Consider the following 5,491-nt stretch of genomic DNA (forward strand, 5'->3'; position numbering starts at 1 on the left):
CGCTCTTCCAACCATTGCAGATCAGGTCTCCCACATCCTAGGACACATCCTTCCAGGAAGACTGTTTTCCAGTCACTGGAAAATATAAACATAATCTCTATGAATCCAAATCAAACTTCTAAATAATTTTTGAAAGCAGGTGTGTACTGTTACTGATAAAGGCTCTTAGATTTGTTTCTCGCTACATCGAGCAAAGGAAAGTAGCATATACTCCCAGCAAAACCAGGTGCTAGATCCTAGGAATAAGAGGTATATTATCACCTTCTCTTGCTCTTCAGCAGAGGATTCTGGCCACTGTCAACAGAAGTAAGTGGTCATTAAACTACTTTACTCTACTCGTTAAACATTACCACAGTAAATTATCCTCATTTTTAAGATGCCACTAAAACTTACTCTACCGTGCTTCTGGCAGTATATGCCCATAGGGAAGGTATTTGTTCATAAAGGATCTCAAGCAGTGCTCTTTATACTGAAACGCGCATGTTGAAAGTCAATTAACTGTCTTTGAGGAAGAAGTAGCCAGCTCTGTGGACAAGGCAAGAGCAACGGACACTGCTCACCCCTTGACTTCAGCAAGGCTTTTGACCCATTCCCACACAGCATCCCCAAACCTCAAGAGGCGAGATACAGACTGGGTAGTGGGCCATAAGCTGTGTACAGAACCAGTTGAACACCAGGTTCACAGCTGCAGATAGTGTTCTCCAGATGAGAGAACCCCACACAAGAGGACAGGCTGCGGGACAACTGAGGGAAGAGCAATTCTGCCGAAAAGCAGCTGGGAGTCTTGGTGGACAACAGGAGCCAACAACAGGTGGACAACAACAGTGGACAACACACGGCACTGTGCCCTTGTGGCAGAGGTGGCCAACCACATCCTGGGCTGTAGCAGCAAGACAGGAACCAGGAGGCCAAGGCAAGCAACTGCTCCTCTGGATTTGGCACTTGTCAGGCTGAGCCTGAAGTCCTGTGTCCAGGTCTGGGCTCCTCAGGACTACACACTGACATACTAGGGCAAGTCCAGTGGAGGGCCAACAACACAGTTAAGGGACTGGAGCACAGGAAGACAACTGGGTACTTACTTAAGTACTTTTCCTAGATGAAAACAGTTGGTAAAGATGTTTAGGGCTGCCGCTTTTACAAGAGTTATGTTCCATTATCTTTTGCTTTCTGGTTTGTTTTAGTGGTACCTTTTCCTCACCAATGAGGGTTGTGAGATAACAAATTCAAACACCACCTGTAGTACCAATTTTATTTAACCTTGGCTTTTTCAAAAGGACAAAGCAGCCAGCTCTTATTTTTTACACTAGAAAAGCTGTCTATTCACCAGTACTGACCTGCAACACTACTAAACATAGAATTACATCAGTTGCTTGCTGACCTTTACCTTATCTACTGTATTGCGTTTACGCGGCAAGGTTTTGGTAGCGCGGGGGCTACAGGGGTGGCTTCTGTGAGAAGATGCCAGAAGCTGCCCCCGTCTCTGACAGAGACAGTTCCAGCCAGCTCCAAGATGGACCTGCCGCTGGCCAAGGCTGACCCCGTCAGCGATGGTGGTAGCGCCTCTGTGATAACACATTTAAGAAGGGGAAAAAAAACTTGGCACTTGCAGGCTCCTGGCAGGACCTGTGGCCCCATGTGGGACCCACACTAGAGCAGTCCGTTCCTGAAGGAGTGCACCCTGTGGAAAGGACCCACGCTGGAGCAGTTTGTGAAGGACTACAGCCCGTGGGAAGGGCCCACACTGGAGCAGTTCGCAAAGGACTGTCTCCCTTGGGTCGGACTCCACGCCAGAGCAGGGGAGGAGTGTGAGGAGGAAGGAGCAGCAGAGACAACACATGATGAACTCACCCCCACCCCCTTTTCCCTTCCCCCTGCGCTGCTCGGGGGGAGGAGGTGGAGAAGTCAGGAGTGAATTGGAGCCTGGGAAGAAGGGCGGGGTGGGGGGAAGGTATTTTAAGATTTGTTCTTATTTCTCATTATCCTACTCTGACTTTTGACTGGCAATAAATTAATTTAAATTTCCCCAAGTCGAGTCTATTTTGCCCATGACAGTAGCTGCAGAGTGATCTCCCTGTCCCTATCTCGACCCACGAGCCTTTCGTCGTATTTTCTCTCCCACTGTCCAGTGAGTAGGGGAAGCGATAGAGCAGCTTGGTGGGCACCTGGTGGCTAGCCAAGGTCAGCCCACCACATCTACAAGTTATTTTAGTACCTTGAATTATACCCTAACAAATGTATTTTAGGAAGACTTAAATTCTATTTAATGATTAAGACACATTTCTAATAGCTTCCATAAATAGCCTCTGCATCTGTGTGACAGGGGAAGGGAAATGAAAAATTAGGATTTCTTCCAGAGATAAATTTCTCAGTGAAAATTCCTTTGCTGTCCCACTGTCCTCAAGTACTTTAACTCCCCCCTCTTCCCTTAATTGCCAGATGAGACATCCCAGGCAATGTAAACATTTACAAAGCAGAGTTCTTACCTGCTTGTATTTTCCTTCTCTTTTGTTTTTTTCTTGGCCTTTGCCTCCAGTAGGATCCCACTCAACATAGGTACCTTCAACTTTCAAGTTCAGATGAGATGAAGTACTGTCCAAACTGAACACAAATGCTGGTCAGGACAAAATGTGGAACAGTGAAATGGTATAATGCTCTCTCCCAACTGTGGCTATTCACAGAAAATGATGGAAGCAGTAGTAAAATCGTAGCAGAGCACTATTCGAGTTAACAGAAACATCAGCTTTTTAGTCTGATGCTTGTAATCAAGGTAAGAAGCCCTTTAAATAAAGGCCAACTATCTACCTTCAGCGTATAGGTTACATCAAAGTAAGTTTTTTCATCTTTGTAATGCTGCAGTATCAGTAATTAAATTCAGGTAGTGCTTTCTGCTAGTTACAGCCTACTCCCTAGATTCCTACAGTCATGAATGATTTTAAAAGGTATGCTTATTTTCCACGCTCTGCAGCACTGATTCTCCAACAAGGTGTTTATGATTAATGAGGATTGCAAACTTGGGGAATACTAACTTGACAGGGTAGCACATACAGGCAAGGCAGAGTTGAACTGTGAAGTCAACTGCAGATACAAGAACAGTAGAGGATGCATGCAACTAGAAGAGACTTGGTATTTGCTGCAGCCAAGTCCTTCATCCAAGAAAACAAACCTAATACCACATGCCAAGTCCCCTAAAGATGTTTACTTACAGAATATTCTGTAAGTGTCCTAACACCATCAGATATTATAGTCTGATTCTGAAAGAAAGTACACTTGAGATTTTAAGAGTTTAGAGCTCAACAGCACCCAAGTCTAAAAAACAGTAAGGTAAGCACACGGACGAGGATACTGAGTGTCCATGGGCCGATTATTAAAGACAGTGAACTAAGTGTTCACACAGAAATAACGAAAATAATATGGGAAGCTTGATAGCTGCCCCAACGATCAAAAACAGAACTATTTTTCTGGTACTGGAGCAAGGAATGTAAGTGGCTGTTAAATGGATACTGTAGATCTGACGACGACTGTGGCTTAAGAATACTAGAAGCGTTTTATAAAAGTTACCAGAATGCACATCAGCTCATTCAAATTGGATATAGCTTTGTTTTTATGAAGTAACATTCACAAGTAACAGGATTTATATTTTAATTATCCAGTTCATATCAGTCATTTTGCCCTTCACACTACAGACCTGGCTATAATTAAAGCCTCAGGATCATTATTTCCACCACAATAGTTAAGATTTGTCTTCTGTCACAAAACATCACTTCCAAGAAATTTTTCTTCTAGTTTATTTACAAAACAATGCTAGGAAGCCACCATCCTCAGACCAACCGATTTCTAACACTATGACTTAGTAACTTCAGCAATTTGGAGCTGCCTATTTTTTGAATATTGACAGTGATTAGAATCTACAACTACAAAGTCAGAAAAATCCTTCTCAGCCCCTTCTGTTTACAGAAAGCTATTACCAGTCACCTGCTAAGTACCAATAACCAGCCAACTGCACACCAACTGTTAGATGCCCTAAGACTCCTACTGATGCTCAGCCACAACGTTCATCTTCTCTTGCTATATGTTGGCGGCACATAATACTGTCAATCCACAGTTCAGAACAACCAGTGTCAAGCTCTGTTGGAGAAAGTTACACCACTACCTCATTTTTAGTGTCTGAAGGCTGGAAGGCCAGCTTTGTGCCAATAAGCTTCTTAATCCTTTACAGAAATGGTTGTTCTCCTTTTCACTTACGACACACGTTTCAGCAGTGCTTCAGTGCAGAAGCAGACTGAACATACAAGGCCCGATATGAAGGCAGAACAGTAAGTGCAGGGTTTTCACTACGTCTAAGCTTAGAGTCTTTCAAATTTTACCTTTGGTTTCCAGAGTCACAGGATCAGAGTATTCCCCTGCCACAGCTTTGTTGCGAGCTTGTACTCTAAGGTTCATGTATTTTGTATCAAATTTCAGATCTAAAAAGTGAATGTTTAGAAAATTGAATTGAGATTAATTACTGACAATTTTTACAAGACTAAGGTCTATTCCCTGTAGCTGTCTTCCATTTATCTCAGTCTGCAACAAACAAGCTTGAGCATCAGTGTGAACTTCATTTAACACACAATTATTTACAAAACCTCAAAGTCAGAATAAAAGGCAGAGCCATTATTGTACAAAGCACCCAAGGCTAATGCGAAACAATGGAAGCTTCATTACATACAGAAAAATGGGTATGTTGCAAAACTTCCAAGCATAAAGAGTTTTATCAATATTCTTGGTTTTGAAGTATAAAAAACCTTTGCCTGAGAAGGCATATTCAGTAGCTCTAATACAGTCTATCCCAGCGTTCCCAACGCTGTTCATCTCGATTACTTGAGGAAGCCCACCAAAGTTGGTTTTCCTACACTCCAGCACAAAATGATCCGTTCTGCTCTCTTCTTCAGGCATTCTCCACGATACCGTTATGCAGCTATCAGCAACCAGACATGCTGCTAGATCTATCTCTGGAGCTTTAGGGACTGCAGAGAGACAAATACACAGATCAGTTTAAAGAAGAGAATGGACTGATTATTAATTTGTTCTCCTTGGATTTACAGAGTTCAGAAGTTGCCCTTGGCCCAGTAACGCTCATTCCTGTTAGAGGATCTATTCCATTAGCAAAGCACGACAGAAGACTAGGCATATCACTTTCACTTAACGTGCATTTTACAAAACGAGAAACACACATTAGCTCTAGAGTGAACATTTGCATCACCTCTTCCTGATGTTTGTTGTGTCAGTAAGCTGGGCTGATCCCCTTCTGGAAGCAGTAAGAAGGGCACGCTAGAGTAGAGTGGACTTACAATCACGAACCTACGTTTAGAATGGCACTACGCAGGAAGAACATTAAGAAGCAAGCGTTCTATTTCGGAGTCTTTGGAAGGCAAGAACAGCTGCAGCCCTCAAACAGCATCACTTAAGTTTACTTCCACCGCTACAACTAGGGAAGTGATCGTGCCCCTGT

General features: G+C 43.2%; 1 long non-coding RNA gene across 1 annotated transcript; it reads right to left on the reverse strand.

The window, feature by feature from the left end:
• Positions 1-2,563: 2,563 nt before the first annotated feature.
• Positions 2,564-4,455, reverse strand: LOC103926425. The gene is made up of 2 exons (XR_664080.1): positions 4,365-4,455; positions 2,564-2,611 (listed from the first exon to the last, which is right to left on the reverse strand). It is a non-coding gene; the product is annotated as an uncharacterized LOC103926425 (long non-coding RNA).
• Between the last annotated feature and the right edge of the window lie 1,036 nt (positions 4,456-5,491).

The sequence above is a fragment of the Pygoscelis adeliae genome, unplaced genomic scaffold (assembly GCF_000699105.1).
Source record: "Pygoscelis adeliae isolate BGI_AS28 unplaced genomic scaffold, ASM69910v1 Scaffold862, whole genome shotgun sequence".
Lineage (NCBI taxonomy): Eukaryota > Metazoa > Chordata > Aves > Sphenisciformes > Spheniscidae > Pygoscelis > Pygoscelis adeliae.